Raw genomic sequence first — 24,723 nt, 5'->3', positions numbered from 1 at the left:
TTGACTAATGTATAGACCTAGCGTGGCTTTCCTCTGTTTCTCCGTTATGCATCTCCACTGCCTGGAAAGGGAAAAGGAGTCCCCAGTGAGCCTGCCTGCTTCACACACACAATCCTCCATGGCCCTCCTCTCCATTGGTAAAATAACTTGTATATTAGTTATTCAAGGACATTAGTGTATTTGTCTTTCACCTTACATCTGCCGTGAAGATTTAGCACAGATTTAGTGCTCCTTTAGGCCTTTGGGCACGCACCCTCCCTCCCCACTCATCCCACAGTTTGAGGGATCCAGGCCTATTGGACATTGGATCTCTAAGGGAGAGGAAACTCAGAAGCTTAGCTCTGAACTTGAGTTGTAATGATACTTGCAGTAATACAACGAAAAGACTTTCTGGACCAGAATTACTAGGTATCCTAAAGATACTAAGTTTTAATACGGAAATGCCCAGCTATAACAGCATGATAACTAGAGCACTACCGAGAGCACTTCTTGGGCAACATCTTCACTTTCCTGAAGTTAGAGTTACTTTTAGCTTGGTAGCAAGCACTCCACCACCTTTTGCTCAGTGTGAGAGAATGAGAAGGGGGAGGGCTAGCCTAAATATTATTAAGGGGGCTTAAAAATTTTTTCCTGATTATTGCCTCACTATCTCTTTCTCCTCTTCCTATGAGTTTACTGGGTGACAACAGCAAATCCAGAGAGGTATACGTTCAGAGAGGTTTTCTTCTCAGCTTGTATTAGACTGTGGTGCCCTCTGCTCTTGCCAATCTTATTCCTTCTACTTTCTATAGTCCAGACATTTCCCAGTTTCTGGCAAAAACACTACCCTGCCCTGTTTCCCAGCACTGTAACGTGTTTATACTGTTTCTGTTATTTGAATGGGTTTTCAGTCAAAAGGGAGGAGGGGCACATGTGCATAGTCCACCGTCCTGATCCAGTCCCTAGGACTCTAACTACCTCTCATCAGCTCCTTCTGGGCCCAAGATGTGGACTTTAAAAATCCCCTAACCCCAGCAGTCAGTGTGTATACTCTTCTACAATTTCTTCTTTCACATGTGGCGTTAACACAATAAGATATTCCTTTACCATTTCTCCCCAAACTTTCTCATCTGTATTAACACAAACAAGGATCCTGTGGTGAGGCTCGTGGGTTCAACCGCAGAGCCCAACCAAGAACAAGATGTGCACATTCAGGGGGGTGCCTTGTTGGGTGATACAGTTGCTCTCTCCATCCCAGTCATTGCAGGAAATAGGTTAATTAACAAGCCAACTTCAGCCTTACTAAATTTATTATGAATTATATGTTCAGGGATGTTGGTAAAAGGCCAACACTGGCATCTCTTTAACTAGTAATTATTGTGTTTTATTGTTGTGGACCTATAATGCATTAACAAGGCAGGACTCAGCTTTATTAGAATGCACGTGGCTCCTCGATTCCATGCATATTTATTAGGCGAGAGAATGGGATTCTTCTTCTCTAGCCTTCACTAATTTAAAAGAAGATATCCTCAATGAAATGTATTCAAATATTTTGACATTTTGCTTCACCTCACTTACAGAGCAGAAATTGTTTCTGACAGTTATTATACAGTGCTGGAATCCTGCTGCTTCCTCTGTTGAAGAACAGGTTGAAAAGACACAGAGCTTGCATTTTGTTCAAAGAGTGATTCTGTGGCTTAGAAATAGCAACACTGTCAGCTGTGATTCACGGAGAGTTTAGATAATATCCAGTCTGTAGTCACTGCTAACATGGGCTTCTGGGCTTGGAGTGGAAGGAAATGAATAGAAGTTGGTGCCCTGAGGTTACCCAGGAGGATAAGTACAAAACATGATGCCCATATTTGGCCACTGAAAATTTTAGTAGAAATCTCCCTCCTCTTTCTCCACATCCTGAGTCTCCCATTATAACAGGCTTAAATTTCAAATGCGCCTATTTACACAAGACACACCACAGTAAATGTTAAATTGAAACACGGGGGCATTCCAGAAGCTTGAACTGTCTAAACAGATTAGAGGCAACATTCGATGGGCATTTCTCTGATCCTAAGGCACTGAAAGGCAAAAATCACTTTAGGATCATCCGGAAAGTAGGGTGATACACCACAGAACAACTAACAAACCTAACAACCAACCTGAAGTGATTTCTTCTGGGTACCTCTGGCTTATTCAGTAGACTTCTGCTCTGAATGCAAAAGTATTCTTCCAAAGTGATAGGATAAAATACTCACTCGCAAAGGGTCTGCCAGTAGCTGGCAGAGTTGGGCACCATCAGATCTTCACAGAGGTACTGAGACTACCAAAGACAAGGAGAGAGCCATTCACCAGCCCAGCCAACATTATTTATTCAGTTTATCTACCATTCCACAATCAACACAAAGTTATATCTAGAAGCAGAGCAATCACTCAGGGTTGAAACTGACTAACTGTGCTTTCAGAGGGGCCAAGAGGGCTCAGCCAATCACACTACAGGTATAGAGACATAGTTGACTCTACTGGGCATAAGTTAAAGCAAATAGATAGCCAACATGGGTAGTGAACCTGTACTTGCAGGTTAACAAATATCTCACAGGTTGAGAACACACTGATATTAAAAGGGCAAACACACAGTGTAGTGGCTCTCCCTGCAGCAGACTGAAGCATCTAGAAATCTGGCTGGTGCAGAATGCCATCTGGGGGACTGAGGATATTTTGGATTTGGCATCCAGATTGGTTGAGGCTGAGGCAGCTCAGCTAAGGAGTCAGCAAAGAACCCTGAGAAGGGCTTTAGTGGCAGAAAAAGATCCTGTAGCAGGTCAGGATTTTGTTTGCTGGTGATGTCTCCAGGGACCTGTGAGTAAATCTGCAGGGCACTGAGGGGTGACAGGGCCCATTATTCACTGGAATGAGACATGGCCAATTCCGCCCTCATCAGGGGTCTCTGCCAGGTGATGAGAGGTCATAACCTGGTACAGCCTGGGAAAAAATGAGAAAAAGCTTTCACTGCTTTGGAAAGATGAAAAGAAATGCATCCTGCCTTTTTTTAAAAAGTAAAGTCAGCCCTAAGGAAGTACAGAAATATGTCTACATTAGACCAGGAAAATTGTTCTTGGCAACTCTTAGTAATAAAAGCCAGGTAAGCAGGAAGAGAGGAAATAAGATACCAAAGCATTAATCATACTGAATTGAAATAATCTGTTCCTTATTCATTTTTATATCTCTATATTGTTAGTACCTTATAATATGCTTAGCATACAGTAAGGGCTAAATAACATTTAATGCTAAATAATATCAACATTTGTGAGGGTAAATGTTATGTTGGTGAATGAATATAGACTCATTTCCAATGCAGTCACAATGGGGAACCAGGTGGTAAGCCACATATTACAGTATTTTTGAGGCCAGCATTAAATGTGGGTGTCCAGGTAACATCCTAGGAGGGATGGTTTGTTGGGTCTAAAAATGTTTCATTGTTACAAAATATCTCCAAAATTCTGAATTTCTAAATCTGACAATGTACACGCTTTCTATTAATAATGATGATGTAGCTAAGGACTCTACATGGAGATATCTCATTTTTAGGTCCTACTGCTATCCCCATTTTACAGTTGAGAAGCCTGAGGCTAAATGACTTACACAAGTTTACAGGTGTAAACTTATTTTACAGGTGCGATCCTTATTAATAAGGATCTAAACTGACTCCAGAGCTTGGGTGTCAAACCACCATCCTATCCCATGTCCTACATTATTACTAAAAGTCTGTGATGATGCAAATATCATTTAAGAAAGAATAAAAATCAATTGTTATGGATTAGCATATTAGTATAAACTGATTCTTCAGATAAAATAGACACACACACAGAGCTGGAACTTAAAAATAGAGAACTGAAAATTATGATGAGAAGGATATTTCTAAAAATTTTGATCGTAGGCTCTGACTCATTTATTTAGCACTTACTGTGTGCCAAGCATTCTTAAGATACTAACTAGAGATAAAGGGTGCTATGTGTCTGAATCTATTAGGCCAATTTCATTTTCTGCCAAGGAAAACCCTCTTTACCACATGTGTGTACTACAAAAGATACATTACTTATTTAATTATTTTAATAAAATCTTAATTACCCAAAGAGCTGAGTAATCTTTTTTCTTTCTTTTTTGTACTACTGCATCACCAAGAGTTGGAGATCAAATTGAATGGGAGGATACTCCAAGGGAACATCCAAAGAATAGCTTAATAAAATGTTCTATGGTCCCATTAACTGGGGAGTGAGGCCATATTATAGTTATAAACTTTATTGCAGAGGAATCTCTATGGCAAAAGCGCCATTCAAACAGCCGCCTGTTAAGGAATAATGGAAGGCTTTGGAAATTACCTTTAGTAAACATTTGATAGAAAATTGAAGCAGTTACCTACATAACACTTGTTATGTGTACTTGAGACCAACTCTTTTTTCCTTTGAATTATCCAGAGACTTTTTTGAGGGTAAACATAGCCTGTGGCTCACACTTTGATACCAACAGAATTTGCTTAGTTTTCTTTTCCCAGCATAGAGAAGCTTTAACCAATGTGAATAGTTAAAATGAAAGATAACATTTGCACATTGAGATTCTTGACTTTCCAAGGAAAATTGAGTTTTCCTTAGTAGAAATTTCCTGGGATTTCTAGTAAATAGTCTGAGAAACTATTGGAATAAATCTTTCCTCCAATTGACATGCAAAGATTAGAAAGTAAGAGGCCATCAGATGTGCATATTCTTTGATTATTCAAGTTTTTGCCATAAATTAAAGGCATTGGGATATGTAGTCTAATCTAATATAACTAATATGTAAAATATAATATTAGATATAATATATGATGTAATGTAAATGCTTTATAGATGTGAGTATATGTGTGTGTTGACCCTTGAACAGCACAGGTTTGAACTGCATGGGCCTACTTACACATGGATTTTTGTCAATAAAAGTTACACGGAGTGTGCCTGCATCTCTTGCATCTCCTGCCTCTCTTCCTCCTCCTCCACCTCTTCCACCTCTGCCACCTCTGAGACAGAAAGACTATCCCCTCCTCTTCCTTCTCTTCTTAAACCTACTCAATGTGAAGACAAGGATAATGACTTTTATGATGATCCACTTCCACTTGATGAATAGTAAATACGTTTTCTCTTCCTTATAATTGTCTTAAATATTTTTTCTAACTTACTTTATTGTAAGAATAATATATATATACAAAATATGTGTTTATGTTATCAGTAAGGCTTCCAGTCAACAGTAGACTATTCATAGTTAAGTCTTGTGGGACTCAAAAGTCATATGTGTTTTTTTGACTGTGTAGATCAGTACCTGCCTTGTTCAAGGGTCATCTGTATATTTAATGTTCTATGTGCTGGATATTTACAGTAACAATGAACTAACACTTACTGAACACTTGCTAAGTGCCAGGCACTGCATTTTAAAATTCCTGATCCCAGAACTTTGATCAGAGAAGCCTTTATTGGGTACTATTGTCATCCTTGTTTTATAAGTAAGGAAACTGAGGTAGAAGTTAAGCAACCTGCCCAAGGTCACCCAACAAGTAGCAGAGTCCCTAGGGACCTGAAGCCAGGCAGTCTGACTCCAAGCTTATACTCTTATTCACTTTGTATATTTGGTCCCATCCAATTAATAAATCCTAGAGCACTGTTGACAATGCTCCATTTCTGACTTTGTATTTCTCTTTGCAAATGAGGGCTTGGCATAAATACTTGTGTCTTTTGCCCGTTTATCCAAATGAAGACTATTTTATGACAGAAAATAGCCTTCACTCAAGGTTAACAAATGTGTAAACTGTGCCAATATCCTTGTGCCTGGCAAAACACTTTAACATTGAGGGTCATCTCAGGTTAACACTGACCCGACCTTCTCTGTCATATTCATTAACCTTCTTTCACTCTTGAAACTAATTCTGAAAAGGTAGCACTAATTGCTTAATCACTGTATAAGGTAAGTTATACCTTGCTAGTCTGATAATGGTTTGTTAAAACACCAGGTAATTTGAAGCAATTGCTATTTTCTATCCAACTAAAAGGACTATCGTTCTTTGCTAAAAGTATTAGAGAGTCTAAATCTAGTTCATCAGAAGCTTTCCAAAACCTTTTGGAAAATAATTATATAGCATGCTTTATAATTTTACCTTTACTTGCATACTTGGATAAACATTTGAACCACTAAATGTTCACAAATCTCAAATCTTCCAGATTTAAACACATTCTATTCAAAGTAGGATGTCATTATTAACATTAATAATATTTACTCAAAGTGCATTTCAAATATTAGTATGCCTCAAATCATGACCTTTTATTTCAAGAATCCATCAAAATAATTTTAAAAGTATATTTTTGAAACACTCATTTTTAATGTGACCATTCAGCATTAGGAAACTTAGTTTCTGAGTGTTGAATTCAGCACAAGATAGGTAAGATTCCATCTCTGATATTAGTAAAGCTATACCAGAATTTTTTTTTTTTTTTGAGACACAGTCTCACTCTGTCACTCAGGCTAGAGTGCAGTGGCATGATGATGGCTCACTGTGACTTCAACCTCCTGAGCTCATGCATTCCTCCTGCCTCAGCCTCCCAAGTAGCTGGAACTACAGGCATGCACCACTATGCCCAATTAATTTTTTTTCTTTTCTTTTTTTTTTTTTTTTGGTAGAGACAGTGTCCCACTGTGTTGCCTAGGCTGGTCTTAAACTCCTGGGCTCGAGTGATCCTCCCATCTGGGCCTCCCAAAGTGCTGGAATTACAGGTACGAGCCACAGGGCCTGGCCCCAGCCTTCTTCAGGTTTCACTTTGCATGATATGTCCTTTTCCATTCCTTTTCTTCATGCCCTGCTAAGCTTATAGATTTTCATGTATCTTGGTTCAGCAGTACATTATCATTTTGTCCTAGGTGCTTTGAGGATTATTACATTTGGTCGATGTTGAGACCCAGAGATTCAAAGTAATTATCATGGCCTCCCTGCTAATCTGGGGGACAACCAAAACCAGATAATAAAGGGAGTCCTGGTTAAATTCAGTTCCCAGTGGGCCCACTGGGTTTGCAGACCACTGAATCATCATTGCCCAGTACCCAAGTGTATACTTGGAATTAACATATTTGGTGTTGAGGTAGTCCCACATATTGAGTTCATGGTTTGTGTGGCAGGAGGTATTATAGTGAGGATGGCCATATGGAAATATCTGAGACCACACTTGGAGCAGTCAAGACAGTAGTCAAAAACAATACCTCTTCTTAGGTGGGATGGCAGCTTAGTATCACCATTAAAGAACGAAAGCATGCAGGGCTGATGGTCCCTATTGTATGTCCATTTAACTTACCTGTCTGGGCAAAGCAGAAGCTGAATGCATCCTGGAGAATGACTGCAGACTTCTGCTAGTTCACTACTGAAAGTGGTGAAATTTCATAGGCTGATGTAATGTAACACAAAGAAAATATATTTGATTGATTAGTATGGAAAGACCTTCATTAGACATTAGTTGGTGGTTTCTGATTGGTAAAGTCTCTAGTTTCATTTTATGGTTGACATCAAGCTTCCATTCGATTATGCAGGAACTTAAAACGCTAGATCAACCTCAGCCTAATGACCTACTAATTATTTTTTTTTAAACACTAGAAGGTAAATTCTGGAAAGATTCAGGGAACAACTACTTCAGTGAAGTTTTTAGGAGTCTAGTTTTCAGAGGTTCGGAAGTAAGCCAGAAAATCATCTACAAAATAAAGACAAATTACTGAATCTTGTGTTTCCTAGCACAAAAAGAGAAACACAGCACCTGGTGGGTCTTTCTGGGCTCTGGAGGCAATATTCCACCCTTAGGGAGACAGTTTCTGTTCTGTCTTGATAGAGACAGAATGCTTAACAGTGAGGCACCAACTGAGCATGTGTCTAAACTGCAAATGATCAGTTAGGTTTTATCATGCCAACCAAGTCATAAATTTGGATGAGCCCAGCAGCAATCTACCATAATGGAATATCCAAGATCAAGCCCAAAATTAGAGCACAGGAGTAAGCTGCAAGAGCAAGTAGTTTAGATCTTTATGTCACCCATCTCTATTGCCCAGCACCCATCCCTCAGCTTACATGTAGAGCCACACGGGAGTTCCTATCTCATCAAGTGGAGAAGAAGGCACAAACTTGGTTTATGTATGGGTTGGCTCCATATGTGAAAATGTATAGCAGCTTCATTACTGCCACATTCAGAAAGTATAGTCATGTGTCACTTAACAACGAGGATACATTCTGAAAAATGTGTTGTTAGGCAGTTTCATCATAGTATGAACGTCATAGAGTGTACTTACACAAACCTAGATGGTATAGCCTACTATGAACCTAGGTAAAATGATATAGCTTATTGCTGCTAGGCTGCAAACTTTACAGTATGTTACTAGACTGAATGTTGTAGCAATTATAACACAATGGTAAGTATTTTTGCATCAAAACAGAAAATGTGCAGTAAAAATATAGTACGAAAAATTAAAATGATATCCCTGTACAGGGCACTTACCATGAAAGGAGCTTGCAGCACTCAAAGTTGCTCTGGGTGAGTCAGTGAGTGAATGCTGAGTGAATGTGAAGGCCAATAACATTATTGTACACTACCGTAGACTTTATAAACACTATACATATACCTGGGGAATATGAAGCCCCCAGGACTTGCCAAGGTGATAGCGGAGGGCAAGGGTAAGTTTTAGAATGGATAGGGTGGAAGGGTTAGGATGAGTACCAGTTGCACCCCAAGACCAAATACAGCAACAAAGTCTGCAGTTTATCCTACTAAACCCATTTCTAATTTTTCCCCCAGGAAAAGAGGCTTATGGGACCATGGAGAAGCTGCTTCCTAAACTCATATGGAAAGTAGATCTGTGGGACACAAAGGGTGAATTAAGTGGCCATGAAAATACACCAGTCAGATCTCCTGAAGTTGTAACTGACAGTGGCCCCAGCCGCTGCACCTCCAGATCTACTGCTGTGTTCACACAGAGGCCACACGTCCTGTGAGCCAGTGACTGCACACGGTGGGTTACAAAAGCAGGCCAGTTCCAGAAAAATGCAAGAATTCTTCAGTGGGCAACTTTGACTTGAAAACTCCCCATCAGCCTGGCCAAAACTTTCTTGGAATACTGCTGAATTCTAAAACTATGTCAATCCTCCTTTCTCCTTCCCTGAGAATCAGACCTGCACTGTGACTTGACTCTTCTTTCTACCTTCTCCTGCTGCTTTCTCCACCCTCTTGTAAAGGTGTTTTCCCCCGAAAATCTCTTGCATGTCTATTACTGTCTTGGTGTCAGATTCTAGGAGGACCTGAACTAACACACCTATCTATTGAGTTATTCACTTTTTTCTTTTTTTAGCTGTCAATGTGATTTTTCAAAAATATCTTTCTATTCTCTTGTGAAATCTTCATCTGTTCTTTCTTGAACATATTAATGATAGCTATTTTAAAGTCTCTATCTGATGATTTTAGTATCTGGATCACCGATAGTCTGTTTTTTTTCTCTCTGTTTTTGGACATTTGGTCTAGTTTCTTGGCATGCCTGGAACTTTTTGTTGAATCCTGGACAATATGTGTTTAAAGCCAAGAGGTTCTAGATAGTGTCTTTTTTCATAAAGGACTTAATTTTTTCCTGAGAGGTAAATAGAGTATGGACAGACCACCTTGGTCCAGTCTAAGTGGAGTTTCGAGCCTTGTTAGAGCTGCATTTCTGGTTTAGTCTTGCTCTTGGGGTGTACTTACTCTTGGGGTCTAGCCCTGCTTGCAGTCTCAGCTGTGAGTTTGGATTGTTTACCAGTCTCCCTCCATCTGGTGGGCTCTGAACCCTATGATTTGCTTCCCTAGACCAGGAGACTACCCACATCTCTGCTCAGCATTTTAGCTTCCCAGATGCTGCTTTTTGACTGGGTCTCTGCATCTCTCCTTACATCTTCACAACATAGAATTCAGCAAATACCTCAAGGAGAAAAATGCATGAGGAATTTCCAGATCATTTTTCTGTGGTTGCCTCTTTAGCTTGTCAAATCTTAGCTACCTTGGCAACTCTAAACCTCAACTTTGATCTTTTAAGCCCAGTGAAACTGCAGAAAGCTTCCGGTCACCACTTTGTGCATAGTCTCTTTTCTCCATTTCTTGGACCAGCAAATGCTTAAAGGTAAAAAGTGGATGCAAGACTGAGGTTCATTGAGTATGCTTTCCTTCTCTCTTGGATCTTGATCCTGTAAATCCTGGCTTCCTTGGTGGCTCTCTGAAGCTTTCAATACTCTTCATTTTTTTCTTTTTCTATCCAGTTGTTCAGGCCTCAGATGTGTTACACTTCCTTCCAACCTCAGGCCTTTGCAATGCCCTTCTCTGCTCTCACAACATACTCCCACCTTGCACCCCTACTTAATAATCACTCTTCTGTCAGATAGTACCTCAACCATCACTTCTACAGATGAGCCATTTCTTATGTCCCTGGATAGATTAAAACCCTGTCTTATAGATTTTTCAGGGCACCTCTCTTACCTCTACTTTATAGTCCTTATCAGTATAATTTTATATTTATTAGTGTAATTATGAAGTAAATTATCTCTCTGATTACCCTATAAGCATAATATGGACATTTATCATATCTGATCAACATTATACCTCCAGTGACTAACAAGTGCCTAATACCTAAGGAGTGCTCAATAAATATCTACGAATGAATATGATGCAATCATTACCTTTTGAAGTAGCTCATCCACTGTACTGAAATCTGAATATATGAATTTAGACTCTGTCAATCAGTAAATGAAGCTAATAGACAACAGCTGAATAGTGTCCTCACTAATAATTACACCATATGTGTCTATGTATATATGAATGTACAGCCATGTGTAATTGGAATTGAGTTAGTATATAAGACAAAAATGTAAACTAGCCAGCAGTGGGAAAGAGACTTCTTGGACAAGTACTTGAATATTCATTGAAACCAGAAAACTACAAAGATCTCTAGGGATATAATTTCAAACTCTGATAAGAGCAGTTATGCAGTAATTCATTGAGCAACTCTATCAAAATGAGATGCTGCCAAAAAAAAGAAAGATCAAAGAATACTTTCAAGGACAGAGCAGGAATCGGGCATTGCAAAAGGGAGGTGTGATGTGTTTGGCAGAAAGGTTTAGTGAAAGAGAGAAAGAGCAGAAGGAATGAACGACCAGAGAGAGCAGAAAGTTCAAAGTGTCATGTTACCTGTCTTCCACATAGATCAAAAAATACTCCAACCTTCATGACTTTTTAAAACATAATAGATGTGAAATTTTAGAATTTATTTCCAAATAGCCTAATCATTCTGTTGAAATATCCCAGGAGGCTCAGAGGATACCGGGAACCAATTAAAGTTTACTATGGTTAGCTGAAGCCAAAATGGTCATTTGATCAATTTAAACTCCCCCACCTCCACAAAAAAGGCAATGAAATCATCAAAATTAGCAGTATCAGTGAATTTAGTCACCTGCACACAAAGCAGCTGTGCAGAGAGATTCCCCAAATCCAAGGTCTGTTAGTCTTGCTTGAAGCCAGAACCCACCGTATAGTCTGCACATTTCACTTATTGGTGCCATTCCCAATAAAGGCCCAGCAGAAAGATTTCTATTCCAGTTTCTTTGGGTAAGATATACCCAAACCAATTACATTAAATCTGTCAACAAATGTGTATTGTGCACCTAGTATATGCCAAGTACCATGCTAGGAACCAGTTCACGGTAGTCTGAAGTAGACTTATTCCTGGCCTCATGAAGTTTACAGTCTACTGGGGAAAGCAGCATTAAGCAAATAAACACACAAGCAAATATAAAATTGCAGTTGTGACTAGTGCTACTGAAAAGAGGAATGAGGCACAATGGGAGCCTGAAATCAGGGACTTTGGCTTGGATGAGGGAAGCTTCCATGGGAAAGTGGCATTGAGCCGACAGCTGCAGGGTAAGGAGGAGAGGGAAACTCATTCCAGGAAGAGGGAACAGACATGTGTGTGTAAATTCATGTATCTAGTTAAATATTCAGATTTTTTTCTTAAAATTCTTCAAACTGGCCGGGCGCGGTGGCTCAAGCCTGTAATCCCAGCACTTTGGGAGGCCGAGACGGGCGGATCACGAGGTCAGGAGATCGAGACCATCCTGGCTAACACGGAGAAACCCCGTCTCTACTAAAAAATACAAAAAACTAGCCAGGCGAGATGGCGGGCGCTGGTAGTCCCAGCTACTCGGGAGGCTGAGGCAGGAGGATGGTGTGAACCCAGGAGGCAGAACTTGCAGTGAGCTGAGATCCAGCCACTGAACTCCAGCCTGGGTGACAGAGCAAGATTCCGTCTCAAAAGAAAAAAAAAAAAATTCTTCAAACTTTCCTTCTCTCCTGCATATGTATTTGACTTGATCTGGGTATAAGGCAGAGAGCCATGCCCATGATTTGGCAAGGGTGGCACTTCTGTCACCATGCACCAGTTGGTAGAACCAATGAGGCTCTTTAAATGTTCCATCTCCTCAGTGGTTCTAAGAGGGGAAAAAGGCAGCAGAAGAGTGGCAGACAGCTCAGAATATAGCATGGGCTATTGAAAGAGGTCATCCCATTGCAGCTCCCCTTCCGTAAAGAGACCAACTTCCAGACCACATGTTGGTGTCCACATGGATGTTGGGACATTTGCCAGCCTTTTACCCTGCCTATAAATGGCAGAAAAATTGATGAAGAGATTAACTGAAACACCAAAAGTCCTCCATGTCACTCCTTATAAACTCTTTCTAAATAAGTAGGAGGCTTGTGATGAATACTTATTCCTATGTCTCAGATCTTTCAGGAAAAGTATTCAAGACAGAGGAGACAAAGCCAGAGTAGAGGGGCTTGCCACAAAGAAGATGAAACACAGAGATCAATCATCTTAGAAATATGACTGTAATTGGAACAGAAATAAGAAGTTAAATCATTGTAAATTACATTTTATGAGTCCAAAGCACAACATTTTCTTCTTCTTGATGTCATTTAGATGTCATTGCCTAGTCCACAAGGCAAAAGTGAACCAGGCAACCAGCTTTTGGTAGGCTCTTGTTGACTGTGTCTATGACTTTACAGCACCAAATTTGCAGTTAAAATACCAAGAATAAAAGTATCTAATAGCCAATTGCTAGATAAGTTCCACTGGTATGATGACCATGGTTGCTTAACCCTGTGTTGGTGCTAACACATTTTACAAGATCCATGAAGAAGCTACACTTCATACAATTATTTATGCTTCCGTGTAAAGGTGCAAGCATCTTTTAATGATGATTAACAAGTGATACAAATACCATGGAGGCTGCTGGATGTGGAGAAAGAGTACATCAGTATCAAAGTGTGTGGAGTCCAGAAATAGGAGAAAAGAGTTTATATGCAGAACACTGGATCAAAACAATGAGCCAGGACAGCTCAAGAAGAGCAAAGTGGAAGGTAAGAGCTTGGGGTGGTGGAAGGGGTTAGCTTGGGTAGCAAGAGTCAAGTATAGGCTACAGTGAGTATTACAGACAAGCTTAAGTAGGCAAAATTCAGAAGCAAAGCAGAACTCACAGAAAACATTAAGAAGACAATAGAGACTATATTGAGCCAGGGAAAGGGTAAATAGTGGGGAGGACAAAGTTTCTCTAGAAACTAGAAACAAAGGGATCCCAGCCTGTGGTGAGCTGTTGGCTATAGAGTCAGGGCACTTCCACTGTTGCACCAGAAGGCACTGACAAGCTTCTTATTCTCCAGGTGCCGGGAACAAGGCTGGCCCTCTAGTGGGCAATGCACGGGCCTGAACCTAAAGTCTATACTCAAAATTGCAAGAACATACCCAGAGAAATATGATGGTGTCTCCAGGACTGGGAGGCCAGTAAGACAGAAAGGACCTCAAGATTTACTATTTAAGACAAACATAAATAAGGATAACTGGGTAGCAGGCTAAGTCATATCAATTTGAATATAATAGGAGGCACACATTAGGTCTGAGTCACAGGAGGGAATCACCAGATTACAACCTAGTCATGTTGCTTGAGGGTCTTCCTTTCAAAGGCAGGGGGCTATCATATCAAGTACTTTTGACAGCCCAGCTTATAATGAAGAGATCCTATTTTGGGCTTACATCAGCTCAATAGGAAAAATGATAGAGACTTCCCCTTGGTCCTACGAATAACGACCAAGGCTTGTGTTTCCTTTGAAAGGGAACACAGATAATAAATGGAAGTAAGTTCCTCCCAAACTATTCTAGCCACACCACCTGACCACGCCCAGAGTTATTGGTCCTGGGGGCATGAGGAAGAGCAGGGTTGGTCTCATTGGTGTTTCTGAAACCATCAAGTTGCCACATTAGCCCCACTCACTAGCTTGGTCTGGGAGCTTAATCCATTCATTACCCAACTTCTTCACATCAGAAATGGAGCAGACCATCCTAGAATGGACAATGTATCCATCGTCTTTCATCAGAAATTTCCTCTGATTCTTCATTGTTTTCCTTGCTCTTAGATACAGCCAAACATAGACATGCAGATGGTCTTTAGCTGAGATAATTCTCATTCTTCATTATCTGTGAGTGGTAAAGGGGTAAATCCACATAACAAATAGCCTTTGTGCAAAGGACTATAAAGGGGTATACGGTAGGCCCAACGGTATGCAGCAGAGTGAGGAGCAGCAGATTTGGGAACAGGACATTGGTACCTAGAGTTTGGTCTCAAAAGCTGACAGCACTTCTTTCAGTCTCACGATGTTGATATTGGGGTAAAGGGACCTAGTAATTCAAGACGAGAGACATGAGGACCTGGGAGGCAGATCTCTAGCTCCTTTTCCACCTCCCAATGTTGTTTTCATTGTGACAACCACACAAATGTCTCTTGCATTAAACTACAGCTGAGAACGGGAGACTGACAGAATTTTTACTTTTCACCTGGATGATTCAACATCAGACAGAAACAGCTACTGTGGACCTCCTAAGGAGGAAAAAGGTAGGAAGCAACCTAATCTCTAAACACTGGGGTTTTTTAAAAAAGTATAGAAGCCACTAGGTGTTTGGTACTTATTTTCAAGGCTATAAATCCCACAGCAGGTGCGCCTAAGCAATCAGGATAGGCAAGAACTCTGATAAATTCAATGGTGATACTTAGGGCCACAGAAACCCTGGGAGGCTATAAATAGTTATTAGGAGTGAGACACTGCTGAATGCCAAGGGAGAAATCCACCAATGGAGCAGAAATGTAAATCAGGAACTACTATGAGAAAATTGTGTTTTCATATTAAGTATAAAGGAAGAAAAGAGAGAAAAAGAACTAGGTTTCCTTTCAATGCTTTGTCAGAATTTGAATCATTTCAGAAAATTTCAAGGGGAAGAAGGGAGGTAGGGAGAAAGAGAAAGGGATGGAAGGAAAGAGAGAAAGAGAGAGGAAGAAAAAAAGAATGAAGGGAGGGAGGGAAAGAGTAAGGGAGAAAGAATGGGAGGCAGGAAAAGATGGAAGGAAAGAAGGAGGGGGAAGAAAGGAAGGGAGGGAAGGAGGAAGGGAGAGAGAATGGGAGGGAGAGATGAAGGGAGGGAAAGATGGTGGGAGGGAGACATGGAGGGAGGTAAGGAGGGAAAGAGGTAAGGAGGGAGGGAGGGAAGGAGGGAAGGAGGGAGGGAGGGAGGAAGAAATCAGGCAGGCTCACTCCCCCCACCTCCCATTTTATCCAAATGCCCATTGAATCCACAGTTGACGAGCTTACAGAGATTGTCACAGCAATTCTATATCCTTTTAGTTGCCAAGGTTGGGCTTCTTTTTTGCAAGAAAACAAAACTTACTGATAAACACTGTTTATCTCTCATTTATTCTCTGTGGATGTTGGGTGGATTAATGCATGTTTGATAAGTCATTCTTGAAGTGTGGGAAGGTCCTTGCAGCAAAGGCAACATGCATATGTAAAGCAGTAATAATCATTTCCAAAATTCATTTCTTTCCTGTTTCCACCCCCAACAAAACATACATTTTAATCACTAAGGTGCTTTCGTTTATTGGATTGCATCTCACAAATTTTAGGGAACAATAGAAATGTAATTCATTATATTATATTTAACAATGTAGTTTTCAGGTTGTTTCTGTCTATAGTCATACTTTTGATCATCTTTTTCATGAATGATGTTTCTATATTTCTATTATTGGAATAGGTCACCTTGAAATGTAAGTTTGCACTACATATTAAAAACTCTACAGAAGCCACATATTTTGAGTCTCTCTCTCTCTCTCTCCCCCACCTCCTCCCCTCCCTCTCCCTCTTCCCATCCCTCTCCCTCTCCCTCTCTTTCTTGAGCAAATTTCACATGCAAATTTATAGAGCAATTATTGTTGCAAATATCTAGCAATACAGAATCAGAGTGGTGGAAGAGTTGGTAATGATATTGTTATAGCACTTAATATGTTCTTGGCTGACCCACACAGATCCTATTTCAGAAAATGTTTCCATAGACCTAGAATATAATTGATATATTTCCTTGGTCAGGGAAGGATGGTCATTTACTAGCAATTGAAAAATGAGGTTCAGCTTCAAATAATGTTTTATTAAGCCCTACAAGTGTGATCAGACTAAAAGAAAAAAAGACTGGGAGTTCTGAAAATAAATAGAGGAAATAGAGAATATTGGAGAAAACCGTCAACTCTGAAGGTGAATCGCCTGGGTTCAAATCCTTGCTGAACTGCTTATTAGCTGTATAATTTTGGCCATTAAATTGTATGCCTCAGTTGCTTCTTCCATAAAATGGCAGTACTGAAAGTACCTGTGTCCAAGATGATTGTAAGGGTTGCTACAAATATCAATATAAAGCTCTCAGCATATAGTACACACTGCACAAATAGTTGTATGAATAGTTACATACGCTGAGGAGGTTTCATGCTGGATCTCTTCTCTACCACTGCCTGCCCATATATTAATGTGGGTGACCAAAAGGGCCTCTTAGTCCTTTTGAGTGTCCCTCACATTTGTGCCTCCCTCTCCATCCTTTTGCCAGGTATTACTGCAGATTCCCTTCACCTCTCTCTTGATACCCAGATGACTGCAATAGTCTCATGACCCCAGTGTTGTTACCCTTAGAATCCGCCCCATCCAACACACTAAGTCTGGTTCTTCATTTTCATAACCATGCCTTCATACGTTTAGAAAATGATGTCTCCCCACCACACACAGGATGAAGCTGAAGTGCTTTAGTCTGGTATTCTCAGTCCTTCACATCCTGGCCCCAGCCTATCCAGACATCATTTCTTACTATTTACTAGCATTGATACTTTGCCAAGTCAAACTAATCTATCCACCACAGTGGCATGCTGCCATGTTCCTAAATCTGAAGCAAGTATGAGGATTCTTATAACATTTTCTAAAGCTTTTTATCATCAGAGTCGAGGAAAAGTTAGAAAAAGAACATATAGAGTCTTCCCTATACCAATATCCCCTCCTTTTTTCATATGAATAGCCTGAAAAGGAAAGCAAAATTGCACATCACTACTAAGAACAGCTCTGAAAACACAAAGGACTGATTAGATTGATCCACACTTGAGAGGTCATTTAGACTATTCTGAATCATAATCTCAGTAAGTGTGGGGACTCTGTGGTCAAGACCAGGATGGGGTCCCTGGGTAAAGAGCAGTGTGATAAGGACAAAGGAGGCTGTCAGCCCGTAGGCTGCAGTCTAATGGGAGAAGGATCAAGAGGAGCAGTACAGGGAATTGACTGCTGTGATTACTATCACTGTGTAACAAATTACTCCAAAGTGAATGACTTCAAATGTAAGTTTGCACCACAAAACTTAGTAGAAAAGTCAGCCAAAACTTAGTGGCTTAAAATCACCATTTTATTTTGTTCATGATATTATAGGTCAGAAAATTAGGAAGGGCTCAGCTAGGCAGGCTGGTCTTCCTGAGACCAGAAATATAAATATGGGAGTCATAGACATATATTTTGTGGTTGAAATCATGGCACAGTATGAGACTTTCCAGGGAGAATTGCAGAGAAAAGGAAAGGGTCAAAGGCAGAACCTTGGGAATACCAGCTGTCTTAGTCAGGGTTCTCCAGAGAGACAGAACTGGTAGGATATAGACAGAAAGAGAAAGAGATGACAAGAGGTTTATTAGAGAAATTTGCTCATGTGATTATGGGGGCTGAGAAATCCCACAACAGGCCATCTGCAAGCTGGAGAACCTGAGAGGCTGGTAGTATGGCTCAGTCCAAGCCCAAAGGCCTCAGAACCAAGGAATCCAATGGTGTAATTCTCAGCCCAGGCCAAAGGTCTGAGAACCTGGGGAACAACTGTGCAAGTCCCAGAGTTCAAAGGAAGTTCTGATGTTCAAGGGCAGGAGAAGGATGTCCCAGCTCCAAAAGAGAGAGAATTAGCCTTTCTTCTGCGTTTCTGTTCTATCTGGGTCTTTAGCTGATTGGATAGTGCCTATCCACATTGGGTACAGGGTGGGTCTTCCTTACTCAGTCCACTGATTCAAATGTCAGTTGCTTTTGCAAACATTCTCACAGACACATGCAGAAATATTGCTTTACCAGCTATCTGGGTATCACTTAATCCAGTCAAGTTGCCACCTAAAATTAACCATCACACCAGCTTTTAAGAAGTAGGCCGAGGAAGGTGTGTCTTATTCACCTCTGACTTGCACACATTCCTTATGTATAAGTGACTACTTTAAGAAGAATTTCCATGGCCATTGAGAAAATAGGGGACAAAAAGACTTGCTTTCCTTCTTAGTTCTCCCATAGAGTTCCTCTTGGGGTTGCAGTCAGATATTGGCTGGGGCTGCAGTCATCTGAAAGCTCAACTGGATTGAATATTGATATACATTTTTTTTTTTGAGACGGAGTCTCGCTCTGTCGCCCGGGCTGGAGTGCAGTGGCCGGATCTCAGCTCACTGCAAGCTCCGCCTCCCGGGTTTACGCCATTCTCCTGCCTCAGCCTCCCGAGTAGCTGGGACTACAGACGCCCGCCACCTCGCCCGGCTAGTTTTTTGTATTTTTTTAGTAGAGACGAGGTTTCACCGTGTTAGCCAGGATGGTCTCGATCTCCTGACCTCGTGATCCGCCCGTCTCGGCCTCCCAAAGTGCTGGGATTACAGGCTTGAGCCACCGCACCCGGCCTTGATATACATTTTTAAGGTGAATTGAATAAAAAGAGATATAAGTATCATGTATGAGCATTATCAGTTAGAACATATTAGGTTTTGCTGTAATAACAAGTAACTTTATACTCTCAATGGCTTCAAAACAAAGATTTACTTTTTGTTCATATTACACATCTTTTGCAGACTGACTGGGGGCTCAATTCCACATCACCATCATTCTCACCTGCAATCCAGGTTGATGGATCAGTCACTCTCTGAAATATCACCAGTCACATGGCAGAGAGAAAAAAGACTGTAGCAAAGCAGATATCAATTCATAAAGTTTACACATGAAAGTGACATGTCACTTCCACTCACATTTTGTAAATTAAAATTGTGCCATAATCATCCTTGAGCTCAGGGAAAGGGAGGAACAATTTTACTACATACCCAAAATGAGACACACAACCAAATACAGTAAACAGCATCAATGATAAACACAACTTGGTGATCGCAGTAACTTCTGAACTTTGTTTTTAGAAGCAGTGAGAGAAAACAGTAAGAGAAGAGAAATGGAAGAGAAGACTAGGAGGGCAAAGCTTGGAAAAGAGAAAGAAGAACAAGAAAAGTTAGAATACCAGAAGAAAAAGAAACAACTCATTGATATAAACAGAAAAGGTGATGAGACTGGTCTGATGGATAATCTTCTAGAAGCCCTACAATCAGTTGCAGAATTCTGAGACCGATGAAAGGGGAGTCCAAGGAATCCAGTGGTAAATCATCCCTGTGCAACAAGGGCTAATCCAAGATCAGCTACATAACCAGCCTGAGTGCTGTTTTAAACAGAATTGGTGATTGTACAACAGGACTTTTTAAGATAATCAAGTAGTAAAAGTTTCTAGTGGAAACACGATTTTTTTAAAAAATGAAAGAAGGCAAAAGAAGGAGGAAAGAGAAAAAGCATTGAAGTAAAAAAGCAAGAGACAATTAATAGTCTCACTTAACTGGAACACAAGGTGCTAGCTCATTGTAAAACACTGCGTACTGGAGAAACAGATGAATTTGGTCTATACCTAATCTACAAGATTGACAAGCTTGAGAGCAAAGCAATAAGTTCAGTTATAGAATGAATAATGAAGTTGCATGATAGGCCATGAAACTAGGTTCACCAAGTAAGTGAAGGAATAAGCTCTCAGGATGCAATTTAAGAAATAACTTTTATTTAAATCACAGAGAAGAAAGCATCCTGTTAGAATTAGAAGATAATAGAAAAGAGTACCTGCCAGGAGTGAACATGTACATTCTCAGGTAAATTTTTAGTCCTATCTCATGAATAAAAGAGTAAACTATATGGCTTTTGGCTTTAGATACCATTGTGCTGTTAATATCCTTTGCGTTGTTTGAGTAGGAGAAATTAAGAACATTAGAAATATCATGATCTTCATAATGATTTGTGATGATCATCACATGATAGAAAACTGGTACTTTCATTACTATTCCAGAAATCAATTTTGATTTAAAGTAATAACTGGTTAACTACAAATACCAGTTAATATCTTTCTTACGATAAGCTCCTGGAAGGCAAGGCTTGGATCCTATTTAAATTGATGTCTCCATGGACAGCATCAAGAAGATATTCAGTAAAATCTGTTGAGTTGAATTGTCTATAGTAAAGAACAGAAATTTACAGGGAATTGCTCCATTTAGGTTGTTCACCCTTTCTTTTCAAGGCAAACATTTTGCTTAAGTAAGATTTTTGCCCTCATTAAAGCTTTCACGCACAAAATACATGTGATCTGAATACTTACATGGTGAATTCTATTTTGTTTAAAAATTTCTTCTATGCTTAGGCTTCCTTCTCTTCTTGTGTCTTTGCGGCGCATATCAACTTCCCACTCTGCTGAAATGAGAGGAACAACTTAGCAAGAAACCCTAACTGCCTGCTGAACATCTCCATTCAAGAACATTCTTGGAATAGCTAACTTCCAGTTTCTTCTCTCAGCCCCAACACACTCCCTGAGTCCTGCCTTGCAACATATTGCTCCAAAACTAAGGGAAGAAAGGAGGAACAAACATGGAAAGGTGTTGACTACAGATATAGTCCTACCAGGCTTCCAAGATTATAATGCTTTTGTGCCACACACCTGAGTTCCTTCTGAAGGTCCCAGGAGCTCACAGACCACCAGAAGGGGAGGAAGCGTGCAGTGGGGCCAGGGCAAAATTGAGTTGCTTTTCTAGGCCTGTGTGTGGCAGTTTTTGGTGATGTACCCTTAGTATTTATGTTCCTAATGCTTGACAAGATCCCTTTCTGGAGAGGCTAAATTGCATGTCCATGTATGTGCAGAGGGTGAGGTGGGGGTGTGAACAGGAAGAAAGAAGGTGAAGGAGTCGGGCATGGTGGCTCACACCTGTAATCCCAGCACTTTGGGAGGCTGAGGCAGGCGGATCACAAGGTCAAGAGATTGAGACCATTGTGGCCAACATGGTGAAACCCCATCTCTACTAAAAATATAAAAATTAGCTGGGTGTGGTGGTGCGCGCCTGTAGTCCCAGCTACTTGGGAGGCTAAGGCAGGAGAACCCGGGAGGCAGAGGTTGCAGTGAGCTGAGATCATGCCACTTTACTCCAGCCTGGTGACAGAGCGAGACTCTGTCTCAAACAAAAGGATAAAGGAAAGGGCCGGGTTTGGATGTTGTGGACAGGCATCAAGGAAGAAAGGGTATTAGTCCAATAGGTTATGAAGTTGTTTTACGTGAATTACAGATTTAATGTCGTATACAATAAAGAAATGTATTTGTTGCCATTTAAAACAAATGGACATTTAGAAAGCACCTCTATTTTTTTTTTTTTTGAGGAGCTGGGCACAGTTGCCTAAAATCAGCCAGGGGAGGACTGGGAAGGAATACCCGTGTCCTGGCTAGGCCCAGTTGAATAGGGAACAAGAGTCTCTGCACTTGAAAGGCTGAGTGAGTGGATGTTTGTGTGAAAGGACATCAGTGAGGACTGGTGCAGTGCAGATGGATAATCCCGCTGAACGTAAGCTGTACCATATCTGGGACAAGGCAGGCTTCAGTGAAGAATTGTTACCAAATATATTATGCCAACAAAAATCATTAAATCATCAGAGGTTTTATACTATGTTCGTTTAATAAAAAAATCTCTCAATGATTCCACTTCATTTACGTAGCCCAATGTTAACATGGGGCTCCTCCGGCCTCAGTTTTGACAGTGGCATTAATGCAGGAGGCCCTAACATGAGTGTGAAAGAGGTTGTGATACACAGGACACAGAGAGGCCAATGCTGGAAAGAAGGGACAGAGGGCTTTGTGAAGAGATTCTTTTGGAGGGAGCTATTGTCTATTAACTATCTTTTGTATGAGGATCCCTTGCAGTGGGGGTACGACCCTTCACCTCAGGCCTAATAAGAGTATTCCCTGCAAGAGAGCCTTGCCTGCCATACATGACGTGGTGGCATGGTGAGCAGCTCCCTAGATTGACCTGCAGCAAGAGAGCCTGAAGGAGAACCACAAGGGAGCAAGACTCTCTTGGGTCCTAGACTCCAAAAGCAAGAGGCTGGAGATGACCCACCACTGCCCTTGAGCCCAGAAGAGGTTACAGCCACTTCACCCCTGTAAAGGAACCCCAGGAGAGGAGCCCCCTGTGATGGGACTCTGAAGAACCAGGAAACTACTCTCTCTCCTCACCTCTCCTCCGTCCCCTAGTTTTGACCATAGTGCAGATGAAAGCAGCCAGTCAATGGGGAATGAAATAAGTTAACTGTAAGTCTTAGCATGGGAGTGGGCATTCAGGAAATAAGTAAGTCTTAGCTTTAAAACAGGATTAAAGCAACAGTTTAATATTTGTGCCAGAAACTCTAATTCCTGAATCAAGACTTTGTTTTTAGCTTAAAGTGCTCATATACCAATCTTTTACTTGAGTCTGAGAATAAGTTATGGGGTCTTCCATCCAAGGGCAGTTGACGATTCTCCCCACAGCCTAAATTTTAAAGGAGCAGGAGAAGCAAACACAGAGTAGGATTTTATCCTATCCTAGACATCATGCATTCAATATAGCAGTTGCATTTAGGATTGCCTGCTCGGCCCTTCCCAGACTACAAAATTGCTATGTCTAATTACACAGGTATGAAAACAGCCACCATCTTTCATATGATGTGAAGATCTAGTTTTTTAAAAATGAAATCTCAGTCTGTCAATCTTGATTCCTTGAAACTTCTGTAAGCAGTAAAAGCAGTTTCAGAGATTTTGTTTTCTCGTGTGTGACCAAGTATAGCCAACTCTTTCTCACCTCTAACAGGTCATTGAGGCTTAGAATTTTGAACTAAGATAGGAGATTATAAGATTATAAAAGTACAATATTCTGGTCTGTCCATGCAGTTTGCAAACTACTCTTTTCTACTGTAACTATTAGCTGCTATTTCTTTTTTTTTTTTTTTTTTTTTTTTTTTTTTTTTTTTTTTTTTTTTTTTCTCTTTTTTTTTTTTTTTTATTATACTTTAAGTTCTAGGGTACATGTGCATAACGTGCAGGTTTGTTACATATGTATACTTATGCCATGTTGGTGTGCTGCACCCATCAACTCGTCAGCACCCATCAATTCATCATTTATATCATGTATAACTCCCCAATGCAATCCCTCCCTCCTCTCCCCTCCCCCCTCCCCATGATAGACCCCAGTGTGTGATGTTCCCCTTCCCGAGTCCAAGTGATCTCATTGTTCAGTTCCCACCTATGAGTGAGAACATGCGGTGTTTGGTTTTCTCTTCTTGTGATAGTTTGCTAAGAATGATGGTTTCCAGCTGCATCCATGTCCCTACAAAGGACGCAAACTCATCCTTTTTTATGGCTGCATAGTATTCCATGGTGTATATGTGCCACATTTTCTTAATCCAGTCTGTCACAGATGGACATTTGGGTTGATTCCAAGTCTTTGCTATTGTGAATAGTGCCGCAATAAACATACGTGTACATGTGTCTTTGTAGTAGACTAATTTATAATCCTTTGGGTATATACCCAGTAGTGGGATGGCTGGGTCATATGGTACATCTAGTTCTAGATCCTTGAGGAATTGCCATACTGTTTTCCATAATGGTTGAACTAGTTTACAATCCCACCAACAGTGTAAAAGTGTTCCTATTTCTCCACATCCTCTCCAACACCTGTTGTTTCCTGACTTCTTAATGATTGCCATTCTAACTGGTGTGAGATGGTATCTCATTGTGGTTTTGATTTGCATTTCTCTGATGGCCAGTGATGATGAGCATTTTTTCATGTGTCTGTTGGCTGTATGAATATCTTCTTTTGAGAAATGTCTGTTCATATCCTTTCCCCACTTTTTGATGGGGTTATTTGTTTTTTTCTCGTATATTTGTTTGAGTTCTTTGTAGATTCTGGATATTAGCCCTTTGTCAGATGAGTAGGTTGCAAAAATTTTCTCCCATTCTGTAGGTTGCCTGTTCACTCTGATGGTAGTTTCTTTTGCTGTGCAAAAGCTCTTTAAATGTCTGGCTACTAAAATTTCCTAGATAACCAAGTTCTCATTTCTCTGCTAAAAGGAACACTTTAGAAACCTAAGTGGCAGAGGTGTGAATGGGGACTATTGTTCTCCGAGAGTTAAAGATGAG

Source organism: Rhinopithecus roxellana, chromosome 4, assembly GCF_007565055.1.
Source record: "Rhinopithecus roxellana isolate Shanxi Qingling chromosome 4, ASM756505v1, whole genome shotgun sequence".
NCBI classification, from domain to species: domain Eukaryota; kingdom Metazoa; phylum Chordata; class Mammalia; order Primates; family Cercopithecidae; genus Rhinopithecus; species Rhinopithecus roxellana.
The sequence above is the reverse complement of the archived record's forward strand: the minus strand, read 5'-3'. Positions refer to the sequence as shown.